This window comes from Ascaphus truei, chromosome 16 (assembly GCF_040206685.1).
Source record: "Ascaphus truei isolate aAscTru1 chromosome 16, aAscTru1.hap1, whole genome shotgun sequence".
Taxonomy (NCBI): domain Eukaryota; kingdom Metazoa; phylum Chordata; class Amphibia; order Anura; family Ascaphidae; genus Ascaphus; species Ascaphus truei.
In genome coordinates this window covers 46,813,835-46,827,692 of record NC_134498.1, presented here as the reverse complement: position 1 = coordinate 46,827,692, position 13,858 = coordinate 46,813,835, and the positions used below count along the sequence as shown (strand labels likewise).

At 41.3% G+C, this 13,858-nt stretch overlaps 1 protein-coding gene across 1 annotated transcript in view; it reads left to right on the top strand.

The window, feature by feature from the left end:
• Positions 1-13,858, top strand: part of COL4A6 (collagen type IV alpha 6 chain) — a 153,550-nt gene that overhangs the window by 43,925 nt on the left and 95,767 nt on the right. The window lies entirely within an intron of this gene.

Here is a 13,858-nt window from a genome sequence, read left to right as displayed (position 1 = left end):
CCTCATGGAACCATATATCACCGTTTTCTTCAGTTGCTGTGTTGTTATATTGGATCAGGTCGATGATTTGTACCTGTTTATACCTCTCTCTCTTTACTGTGCACCGCGAACGCCATCTTTCTGGCATATTACCCTGTGTGTGCAGCCGTCTGTTGGTTATATACACACACATTGATAACACGCATGGTAGCTTGCTCATTCCCCTTCTCAAACATGAAATGCTAATTTAAAGATGGGTTCAGTCCTGGAGAAGTTCAGCATGCATTTTCACCACGTTTACTGGATTATTTATAAAATATTTTACCAGGAAATAATACATTGAGAGTTATCTCTCGTTTTCAAGTATGTCCTGGACATAGAGTTAAATGACACATAATACATGGTTACAAATACAGTTACATAAGTGAGCAGGGTATACATTATATACAAGACGTTGCATGCACAGTTAGAGATAATATATATTATAGGCGTATGTAACAGTTACAGACCAGATTCAAATGTAAGCTTTAGTTTTGAAAGAACTTAAACTGGTGGTGGATGTGGTGGTTGTTCCAGTTTTGGGGAGCACGGTAAGAAAAGGAGGAGGAACGGCCGGATACTTTGTTGAGCCTTGGGACCATGAACAGTCTTTTGGAGTCAGATCTCAGATGATAAGTGCTGCATGTGGTAGGGGCGAGGAGCTTGTTCAGATAGATGGGTAGCTTGCCCATATTACAGCTAAGTAGTCATTTTCACCATGGCTGTCTCCTTTGGAATTGTACAGGTTAGGCAAGGCTGAACCAGGCTTGATAACAAAGGCATCCCCATCCCACCTATCCATTGTCCCTTGAAAACCAGCTACATCTGTGTTACTTTTTGGAGGTTTATTTTTTATTTATTTTTTAAATATTGAAGTAGTTTGTGTAGCACGCAAGGTGTTCTGGCCCCTCTCCCTGTATATAGCTTACTCTTCACGTCATTGGGTTCCCTGTAAACTACTTGCCAGACCAGAAAGCTTTTCCAGGGCATATGTGTGCTACAAGAACACAACAGTGATTCAGAAACGCAACAAAAGCCTTGGAGGGCACAGTGGGACGTGGCAGATTAGTTGCAGTAGTCAGGCATTTGTTGCAGGGATAGTGTGAGACTGTAAAGGACAGCTCGATTGAAGACTGTATGGCCCTCACAATTCAGGAAGAGGGTGTCACGCCTCAGTGGGTCTCTGGAATCCTTTGAAGGGTACCACACGATTTTGGCAAGCACAACGAGCGCAGTGGAGGTGTATTTGAGTGCGTGCATGTATACATTGTAGGCAGCGGCACTTACCTTTTTGCCGCCCGGGCCTCCGCCTCCTGCAGCTTCGCGGCATCACGTTGTCATGGCAATGCGTCGCCATGTGACATCGCAATGTCATTTTTCGCTGCGATGCTACCGAAGGAGGAGGTCGATGTGAAGGAGAAGAGCCCTTTACAGAGGCCCCGGGCTCTCCGTGGCAATCAGTGGGGAAGAGAGCGGGGCCTCTGTATATGGGAAAAAGAGAGAAGAGACAGAACATTTGCCACCCACAAATGTTGCCGCCCTAAGCCCGAGCCTAGTGGGAAATCCACCAGTGATTGTGGGTCACTATTCTACCAATGTTAATTGGTTCTGGAGGAGAATATATTCTTCATATAGGATGTTGATCCCATACAGGTGCTCATTTGCATGTCATTACCCAGAATCCCTGGCTGCAGTAGAAGCATTGTATGCTAAGGCAGGGGTGCGCAAAGTGGGGGGCGCAAGATTTTCGGGGGGGTGGGCGTGGCTGCTACAGAGGCCCCAGCACTTCCCCGAAGGCATTTCAAATGAATGCCGGGGATTGCGAGAGGCCTCTGTAACTTTTTACTTACCTTGGTTCCAGCGACGTATCTCCATGGCAACCGGCGTCAAATGACGCCACGGGGTCATGTGACGTCACGTTGCCACGTCATTTGATGCCGGAGCTGTGCAGGGGGGAGGGGCGCGAGCCGGAAGGGAGAGGAGACAGGGAGGCGCATTAAGGTAAGTTTGCGCACCCCTGCGCTAAGAGATAATGGGGAAGGGCAGGGTGGCAGACCTGTCTGAGACATGTGAATGTGCTCACACGTGTTACTTTTATTTGCTGTACAGATGCACTTTACAATTCTCAGTTATATGGGATTTGGATTGAACATAGGTAACAATGTAGCAATTCCATATATGTATGTTAATCTGAGCCCCCTACAAGTCGCAGCAAGTATCTGCCCCAGGTGGTGTCAGAGGAGATGCAATTTAGTCATAAGTTAAAAAAGGAATGGAAGTAACACCGAGTTTCACCAAAAACCATTCGTTCAGGATCTGACCAACACGTGGGAGTTTTTTTTGTGAAGACCCTGCTGAGAACTCGAGGTCAGCTGGGACCCGAGGGGAAACAGATGAATCTCTGAAATCCTGGACTGATTTTCAGTCAGATACTTTGGTCATCTGTGTACAATCTCCAAAGAAAGCAAACCCTGGAACTGCCCCAGACTTACACTTCCAGTTTTATTCCTAAATTCCCTTTTGTTTGTAGTTGACCATTTTTGTGTTTGTTAATTGGAAACATTTGTATCCCAAGTTATGGTTTTGCATAGATGGATTTTCCACGGTATTTGATGTTCTACGTTTCCTAAAGTCATTGCCAGAAATGTCCTGGACTCCTATTCCTGTGGCCAGCCATGTATTGCTACATTAATACGCGGTAGGATCACTGCTATTGATAACCCTAGGACAAGACCTGCTTCCCCCAACATGAGCACGCGGGCGTATGTCCAGTAGTACGGGCTGGTCACTGTCACTGGCGTTTAGCTTCAGCTCCATTTGGCTTTTGATTTGTACAACGTGATGGAAAAAAACGACGCAGAAAGTCATTTTGTCGGAAATTTTTGTCAAGCTTTGAAAACTTGAGCTTTTCTGTTTGTACGTTTTCTATTCACGAACCCAAAATGTTGCCCAGTTTATTTATTCACGTCTGTAAATTTTATTACGAAGTTTCAACATCGAAATGAACTTCATAGTTCGTGAAGTTTGGATTTTGAACCCGCGAACCTGCCCATTCTTAGTATATAGTGACTGTAAATATATATGTATAAAGTTTCTGAGGATCCCTTCAGATCCAATATACCGGCACAAGAGGTAATCATGTAAAAGTGGTTTATTGGGTCCACAATGCACACATATGCCTGATGTTTTGGTCCCCAGGGGAACCTTCTTCAGGGGTAACTGGGGACCGAAACGTCGGCATATGTGTGCATTTTGTATTTTAGGGTCATCCTGCTAAATTCAACACAGCTGACAACTTTATCATGGACCAGGGGGAGAATGGTCAATATCCACCTGAACATCTTAAACGTAGCAATCCATACTGCTTTCCCCCCATTTAAAAAAAAAAATACAAGATTGAAGCAGGGGGTCTCCGGAGCTGAACCCCGTTAATTTCAGCTCCGGGGACCCCCTGCGTACTGAGATGCTTACCTCCAAAGGGCGTGCCGGTATCTCTCTGCAGTTTAAAGCTCCGGAGTGACGTCACCGCTTCTTATTGGCCCGCAGGGTGCGAGAGCAAAGAAAATCAGCCACACTGTGAGTCTTGGAGTGTCTTACCAGCACCCACTCTGGAGGTAAGTACCTCCGGAAGCAGGGGGTCCCCGGAGCTGAAATGAATGGAGTTCAGCTCCGGAGACCCCCTGCTTCAATCCTGTATATAATTATTATTATTTTTTTTTTTTAACAAAGACCAGCTTGGGTTGCCTCTTCAAGCTGCCAGCTGTGTTATTTTATCCTAGAACTTAAACCAATATTTGTAGTAAAGCGGAATGAATGTTACAGTAAAGGCATGTTCTTGCACATGAGTTCAGATAAATGGCACATATCTTTCTTATTTGTTTGGCCATATATTTAATGTATAGATTTACATTATTGAAGCCTATTTTGACAAAGAAAGTCCAAAATCCTTGATAAATTAGTTGTTTTTCTTTGCTGTCCATTCAAACAATGTATGCTTGCTTTTAAAATGGCAGGGTGGGGTGACCTTATACATACAATTATCGAGCTGCTGGTAAGTGCATGTCAGCACACACATCCCAAGGAATGCATTTACATTAGAAATGGTATTCTTTGTCCCCCAGGTAGGAGAGTCCTCGTGTGTAGTGGCACAGGGATGACAAACAGAAACGTGTGTGCAGCCAGTAAGTGGAAGAGAGACTGAGATGCTGGAATAGAACAAATTGCCGTCACATGTGGCTAACTGCAATGTAATCTGTGATGTTCAGTGTCACTTTGTGTCTGTTGGCGGGGAACAGACAAACTTCTCCTGGGTACTGTATGGTACTTGCTTTTGTAACCATGCCAGAGAGGCCTGTAATGCAATGTTCAACCCTTAAACCGGTGACATTGCAGGATAGGAAAAATACGCTACACCTTGTGAGCCAATGAGTAATGACAACATTCCTGAACCATCCTCCTTGATCGCATATGGCTTCCAGTAAATAAAAATACCACTTATGGAGCATTCGCATATCTCAGATAGGTCTGCAACCCTGTCTTTCCCCATCATCGCTTGGCAAACACTGCGTCCACTGCAGCCAGGGATTCTGGGTAATGACATGAAAATGAGCGCAGTGTGTCACTCTTTACTTCTTATACATTTTAAGATGGGATCCCTATAAGCTTATGCCTGCCGTATCACACAGCTTTTACAGCCTGAGTTCCAAGCACCAATCAATTTTATTGGCATCTCCAGTAGTGATCAGCTCTCTGACCACTTGATGGCTAAATTGGAAGCAAGGAAAATACAAATGGTTTATCCCGGCTGTGCATTCTAGACTGGAAATAGGGATCTTATGAATAGTAAGATTGAAGAGTCAAAGTATCAAAGAAAATAAATCTTCGGTCATCCTTGTTTCATTTTGCTTAGACTTAGCAAGCGTTCATTCGGCATGTTTAATGTTGAGACTCCAATCCATTAATAGGTGTAACCAAATGCAATCTACTGCTATTATATCCTTTGTATTTAAAAGAATGGTTTTATACCATGGTTGGATCGTAGGGTTACCAGGTGTCCAGTATTGAACCGGACTGTCCTGTATTGGGACACTGTCCAGTAAAAAATTAGAGGAAATACTAGACATGTATGTGTCCGGTATTACCTCTCTGGACATGTATGTGTCCGGTATTACCTCTCTAGACATGTATGTGTCTGGTATTACCTCTCTGGACATGTATGTGTCCGGTATTACCTCTTGGGACATAGTGACCTGACCGGCTTGGGGGGCCGCGGGATTTTCCTGAGCAGGGAGAGATCAGTGCAGTTGCTAGGGGGCCGGGCAGCTTCCTCCATCCTGATTTGCTGCTGCTGGGTAATGGAGGAGCTGTCAGGGGCCTGGGGGTGGGGCCAAGGAGAGGAGAAAACAGCATGGAGTGGAGAGAGGGAAGGGGGGGGGGTGTGTCTCCAGTGCGTCACATCATTGTGTGCAGTATTTTTGGGGAAGTCACATGGCACCACTAGTTGGATGGCGTGTTTTTTTTTAATTTCTATTTGTACATTATTTGGTATCTTTACCATGCTTTCAAAGCAGATACCAATTTGTTTTATTTTATACCGAAAGATGGCATCTCATCCACTGCCAAAGTATGAGCAGCGCTCTTCTAATTACTTTATTGTCACAATTAATTCTGGGACCATAGATTGTGCAATGTAATTTTTGGTGCCTGGGGCCACCTGAAGGTAAAGTGACAGGTAGCATAATGATCTGGTATCTGTATCCAGCTCCCACCCTCCAAAGAGATCGCCATTCCCTTAGGCTAACTCCCTATTAGTGTCGTAAATCTGTGGTTGGAAGAATCTCATAGAGCAAGGGAGGCCAGCTCCAATCCTCAAGAGCCACCCACAGGTCAGGTTTTAAGGATATCCCTGCTTCAGCACAGGCGGCTCGATCAGTGGCTCATTCGAAGACTGCACCCCCTGTGCTGAAGAAGGGATATCCTGAAAACCTGACCTGTTGTTATCCCTTGAGGACTGGAGTTGGCCACTCCTGACATGATACCAATCACAATGAACCCAAGTGAACAGCAACATATTCTGTACACACACACAATCGCTTCCTATAAGTATACGCCAGGAAAGCTGCAGTGTTTTCATTGTAGCATATGTCACACATACAGTTTTATGTCTGAAGTAACTTGCTTGGTTTACAGTGGGGCCTTAAGTATTGTTCTGCACTTGCCCATTCCAAGCCTGACATTTAATATAGCTGAACAGTTGCTGATACTGTATGCACATTCATAAATAGCTCAGTGGCAGCAGTGCTCAATTAAACCACTTCCAAACAGAACAGTTTTGCTGCTGATCCTAAGGTACCATTTAGACACATTTTAGATAGATCTATATATCCTACTTTTTTATTTAATGAAAGTCTTTTATTTTCATTTTATGTACATGGTAAACATCAAACTATAATCAAGAGAACATCACAGCTAACTTAAAGATCTCTCAGAACTTAAAGATCTCTCAGAACTTAAAGATCTCTCAGAACTTAAAGATCTCTCGTACATAAAGATCTCTCGGTACATAAAGATCTCTCGGTACATAAAGATCTCTCAGAACTTAAAGATCTCTCGTACATAAAGATCTCTCGGTACATAAAGATCTCTCGGTACATAAAGATCTCTCGGTACATAAAGATCTCTCGGTACATAAAGATCTCTCAGAACTTAAAGATCTCTCAGTAAATAAAGATCTCTCGGTACATAAAGATCTCTCATCCATAAAGATCTCTCAGTACATAAAGATCTCTCGTACATAAAGATCTCTCGTACATAAAGATCTCTCGGTACATAAAGATCTCTCGGTACATAAAGATCTCTCGGTACATAAAGATCTCTCGGTACATAAAGATCTCTCGGTACATAAAGATGTCTCAGTACATAAAGCAGCTGTAGTTTGCATAATGGGGACTTCCATTTCAGTTGGGAGTTTGACTACATTTTGCAGTCCTGGTTTGTGCTGCAACCCCACATACCTTACCCACGCCTCGAGCCAGTCCCCTCCCGCTGGCCCCAAAAACCACACCGCTTCCTGGGAGCATACTTAAACCGGGTCACAGCTTTATGGATAATAACAACGTATTAAACATAATAATTAACCATACTGCGGAACCAGCCACCTTGCTCCGTCATTACCATGAACTCGAGGGATACCCTCAGCCCGTGCGCACACCGCCACTCGCTGCCCCGGCTGCTTGGCACAAAAACACCATACGGAAAGGTCACTCCCATTCCTGAGCCAGGAATGGCACCTCGTTCCCCAAACTTCCAGGTACGAGGTCCAGCTCCTCAGCAAAAGGAACCAATACTGCCTGTCTCCTCCCCCGCAAGCTGGTGGGGACTGCAATGCAGATAGATCTTTGTAGAAAGATGGAGGTAGGATCCCGTACCCCCTCTGACGCCCCAACCCTGACCTCAAAGCTCCTTAGGGGAGTGGCCCCTTCAGCCTTAAGTCATGCCGTCTCCCCACCTACAGGTCTAGGGTTCTCTTATTCACTTAGCGGCCCTTTGTCTTAAGACACCTTTATGGGGCCAAAGAAACCTTAGGTCCCATGAAATAGTATGGGCTGTAAGGTGTCTTATAGCTCTGAGCGGTATCTTATGGCTTGACGCCACTTAGTAAATATGTCCCGTAATCTCTTACAAAAGGCCAGTGGTTTCCAGTTAACCTTTAAAATATTGTGCAGAATTCCACCCATGAAGACGAGGTGTGATCAATCTTACAGCAATGCAGTTTAATATTACCAATATAATAAATCAGGAGATCAGCCCACTTGATCCTGGAGACTTTGGGAGTCTGAGTTTAGCTCCGTGCCCTTGTGACGTTTGGGTCTGGGCCAAGCAGTGTCAGTTTCTTTCCTCTCTCCTAGTATACTTTCATTCACAAGTCAGGGGAACCGTCCTCCTGCTGGCACAGGAGACGGGGGACCTTATCCTAATGCACGCCGAGGCGGACACTCGGGCCGTGCCAGGGTGGCAGTGGGGATTTTCACAGCTCGAAGGCTGCTTCAGAGTATATAGAATTGGCCCTTTGGTAGTGTAGTGTTAAGGTGCTTTTAATTACATGTAAATAAGCCATATTTGCAAGTTTGTTGGTTGGCCAGTTTTTCTTAAATCAGGATACCATCTTTAGATACCATCTACAGTAGGGTGGCCAACTCCAGTCCTAAAGGGCCACCAACAGGCCAAGTATTAGGGATATCCCTGCTTCAGCACAGGTGACTCAATTAGTCCCTGCTTCAGCACGGGTGGCTCAATCGGTACCAGCATCAGCACAGTTGGCGCAGTCAGTTCCTGCTTCCGCACAGGTGGATCAATCAGAGGTTCAGTCTTCAACAGCAGGGGTGGCTAACTCCATTCCTCAAGGGCCACCAACAGGCCAAGTGTTAGGGATATCCCTGCTTCAGCACAGGTGGCTATACCAGTGGCTCATAATGGCCGCCTTTCAGTTTCAATCAATCCTTCAGTCAGTGTAACTCAGCAGCTACAATGTATCCTTATATTACTAAGGCAACATTATCTATTGTTACAGTTTGCAGCTCAAACTGCTGGGAACATTTGCAACAAATTATCACAAAGAGGAAAGTGTTACAAAGATCTTGCACTGCTGGGGAGGCGTGCTAACCTGCTATAGAAATCACAGGATGCTTTAAAACGCATTAAAATGGCATTAAGAGTTGAATAAAAAATTAAATAAAAACTGTCGCTATTATCTAATACCACAGAACTGATTCATTTTAAAAGGAACTTAGAAGATTTCACACGTTTTGCTGCTTTAAGGCCCGTTTACTTGAATAGGCCGGAAAGGTGTATGTTTCCATAGCGATGCTAATTACATTTGGTCCGGAATACCGATTCAATGCAGTGATTTGACAAATACAGTGTATGACTCATTGATGGGGCGAGCACCGCAGCCCCCTGGCGAAATCTCTGCCGTAAATGCACATCTGCTGGAAACAGATTTAAAGGGACTTTGCCTGCTCCTCTCCCGTGTGAACATGTGCAATCTTGCCTGAGCCATGAACGTTTTCCTGCACCCTTATGGGGATCGCACTGCGTATTGTAAGGAGAGCGCCATGATGACATATTGGCGTAGCATCCCAGATCTCCTTGTTCTTGGAGCATCTTCTCAACATCTGGGAGGACGCAGTGTTTATGGAAAGCATCATTGTTGGTCTTGGCTTTGGTTTATACTACACTATAAATATTTACAAGGGGTTTTTCTCTCTCTCTTTATCTCGTTAGAAAACCTCTAGGAGGTTCTCCACCTTCAGGAGACTAAATAAAATGGCACTGCACAATTAATAAATGTGTGTGTTACGAACCTTGTGTACCTGTTTGCGCCCAAGTACCAGCTTCACAATGCAAGGCCAGCAACCAACCATGCACTGATGAGACCCAAAAGGTCGAAACTGCTGTCTGTGAGTAGGGTTACTGGCTCTGCACTTCTTTGACCCAGGCGATGCTGAAAAGCTGTGTAATACGCCAGGCACAAGCGTATAGGGGTCCATGTTAAAACGGACACCCTGTGAGTGCTCATTTGCATGTCATTACCCAGAATCCCTGCCTGCAGTGGAAGCGTTGTATGCAAAGAGATAATGGGGAAAGGCAGGTTTGTGGATTTGTCTGAGACATGAATGTTTTCACAAGTGGGATTCGCATTTGCAGTTAAGAAGTTGTAATGGATATCACTAGGTGAGATTCTGTAAGACATACCATATACCTGACTGCCACAACTGCACCGTCTCCTCTATTACTGCATTATAAGTAACACACAAACTATTATTTCCTTATTAAATGTAACACGGAATGGATACGGTTAACACTTGTTTCTATGTCATATAGTTGGAGAGCAGTTGAGCTGTGTAAGTTAAGGAGTTCATGACACATCATTGACAAGTTACCTTAAAGTAGGGTTACAGAATACCTTTTCTTTTTAACTTGAGTTTAGTAGACATTTTTAACATAGATTCAGACTGGGATTCGTTCCATTTCATGCATTATAACGGGGTGCATTTCACATTACTTTCACTAGCTGCTCGGATGGGGAGTTCATGTCTTGGGAAATTGCCCAGATTTTGTAATACAGAATTGTGAAATCTAGGATGTAACCGTAATGGAGACCTGTCCTGGTGGTGGATCCCATCTTTACCGCGCACGGCGCCACTTCCTAGGGCACCGAAAAATAGATCAACGTGACAATAAATTCACTTTACGCCTTTTCTGGTCAGCACATAATAAAACAATATTATAATGACTCGTGTCACTAAAATCATTAGTGCCATGTATTTGTCAGTGTATGCTTGATTGAATCCTATCCATGTTGATCAGAAATTAACATTACTAATATTATCAGTTTGGCAATTCAACCTACAGATGTTTAAATGCCTTGTGCCCTTGGCACCATAACAAGCTTCCAAACATACTATGTTTCTTTAGCAAAACAAATGCCGAACCAAGCATGTTTGAACTGGCAGATAGAGGCATCATTTATAGAATAAACATGTGTAGTATACATACAGGTATACATTTATAGAATAAGCATATGTAGTATACATACAGGTATACATTTATAGAATAAACATGTGTAGTATACATACAGGTATACATTTATAGAATAAACATGTGTAGTATACATACAGGTATACATTTATAGAATAAGCATGGTGTAGTACACATACAGCTATACATTTATAGAATAAGCATGGTGTAGTATACATACAGGTATACATTTATAGAATAAGCATGGTGTAGTATACATACAGGTATACATTTATAGAATAAGCATGGTGTAGTATACATACAGGTATACATTTATAGAATAAGCATGGTGTAGTATACATACAGGTATACATTTATAGAATAAACATGTGTAGTATACATACAGGTATACATTTATAGAATAAGCATGGTGTAGTATACATACAGGTATACATTTATAGAATAAGCATGGTGTAGTACACATACAGGTATACATTTATAGAATAAGCATGGTGTAGTATACATACAGGTATACATTTATAGAATAAGCATGTGTAGTACACATACAGGTATACATTTATAGAATAAACATGTGTAGTATACATACAGGTATACATTTATAGAATAAGCATGGTGTAGTATACATACAGGTATACATTTATAGAATAAACATGTGTAGTATACATACAGGTATACATTTATAGAATAAGCATGGTGTAGTATACATACAGGTATACATTTATAGAATAAGCATGGTGTAGTACACATACAGGTATACATTTATAGAATAAGCATGGTGTAGTATACATACAGGTATACATTTATAGAATAAACATGTGTAGTATACATACAGGTATACATTTATAGAATAAGCATGGTGTAGTATACATACACGTATACATTTATAGAATAAGCATGTGTAGTATACATACAGGTATACATTTATAGAATAAGCATGGTGTAGTACACATACAGCTATACATTTATAGAATAAGCATGGTGTAGTATACATACAGGTATACATTTATAGAATAAGCATGTGTAGTACACATACAGGTATACATTTATAGAATAAGCATGTGTAGTACACATACAGGTATACATTTATAGAATAAGCATGTGTAGTACACATACAGGTATACATTTATAGAATAAGCATGTGTAGTACACATACAGGTATACATTTATAGAATAAGCATGTGTAGTATACATACAGGTATACATTTATAGAATAAGCATGTGTAGTACACATACAGGTATACATTTATAGAATAAGCATGTGTAGTACACATACAGGTATACATTTATAGAATAAGCATGTGTAGTACACATACAGGTATACATTTATAGAATAAGCATGTGTAGTACACATACAGGTATACATTTATAGAATAAGCATGGTGTAGTATACATACAGGTATACATTTATAGAATAAGCATGTGTAGTACACATACAGGTATACATTTATAGAATAAGCATGGTGTAGTACACATACAGGTATACATTTATAGAATAAACATGGTGTAGTATACATACAGGTATACATTTATAGAATAAGCATGGTGTAGTACACATACAGGAATACATTTATAGAATAAGCATGTGTAGTATACATACAGGTATACATTTATAGAATAAGCATGGTGTCGTATACATACAGGTATACATTTATAGAATAAGCATGGTGTAATACACATACAGGTATACATTTATAGAATAAGCATGGTGTAGTACACATACAGGTATACATTTATAGAATAAGCATGTGTAGTATACATACAGGTATACATTTATAGAATAAGCATGGTGTCGTATACATACAGGTATACATTTATAGAATAAGCATGGTGTAGTATACATACAGGTATACATTTATAGAATAAGCATGGTGTAGTACACATACAGGTATACATTTATAGAATAAGCATGTGTAGTATACATACAGGTATACATTTATAGAATAAGCATGTGTAGTACACATACAGGTATACATTTATAGAATAAGCATGTGTAGTACACATACAGGTATACATTTATAGAATAAGCATGGTGTAATACACATACATTTATAGAATAAGCATGGTGTAGTATACATACAGGTATACATTTATAGAATAAGCATGTGTAGTACACATACAGGTATACATTTATAGAATAAGCATGGTGTAGTATACATACAGGTATACATTTATAGAATAAGCATGGTGTAATACACATACAGGTATACATTTATAGAATAAGCATGGTGTAGTACACATACAGGTATACATTTATAGAATAAGCATGGTGTAGTACACATACAGGTAAACATTTATAGAATAAGCATGGTGTAGTACACATACAGGTATACATTTATAGAATAAGCATGGTGTAGTACACATACAGGTATACATTTATGAAACCACGTTCTGCTTTGAACACTGAGCTTGCTGTATTTCTAAAAATCTGTACAAATATTTGACCCCATTGCAAACTTTCAGAAGTGAATATTTGCGCTTTCCTCTTGTCATATTGTTATCCTTTGCTCAACAGGCTTTTGGAATGGAAATTTTGAATAAAAGGCTCCTGTGAGAATGTAAGATTGTGCCCTGGCCTCTCTGCTGGTGCCATTTGTATGCATGATTGTGTTATTCTGGAGTCAAGTCATTGTTTGCTTGATAATGCAAAAAAAAAAAATGGGTGTAGAAAGAACAAAGGAATTTCACTGGTCACAATGTAGTCCTGCCGTATGTTAGCCAATGGGAAACCTGTTGGTTCTCTGTTGACATGGACAAATACGTACACATCAGTGCAAATGTGTTCATAAGTTAATTCAACGTTAATTTCATTCATTTCATTTTTGACATAATTTAGCAAAAAGGGTTGTAAATGGCTGTATATAAGGGGCCATATGATCTTATCCATTGATTTGTAATGCTTGGCAAATGCTTTCTGTGAAGCTTGATGATTTTTGTGAAATTGTTCACAAAAATAACAAGCAAATTTCACCTGGTTTGCGAACTGCGGTGAAAACCTCACACATCTCCAGCCAGAATCCTCCTAGGTAGAATACTAACCTTGTGTGTGGTTGAAGGGTCCGCAGTGCGTCAGAATAAGGAGAGGGCAGGGCAACTTTATGTAGCACTGAGCAGGCCATTTTCCATGTCAGGCATTGAATCAGAATGTAAGCTCTGGGTACAGGTTCCTGCATTATTGTACTATGAAACGCATTGCATACACTGCCACCTCTATATAAGGAATGATAAATCACTTTATATTGATCCAAAATAGGTTGGGTACTGGTTTCCACACAATTTAACATTCACAGTAAGTAGGAACAAT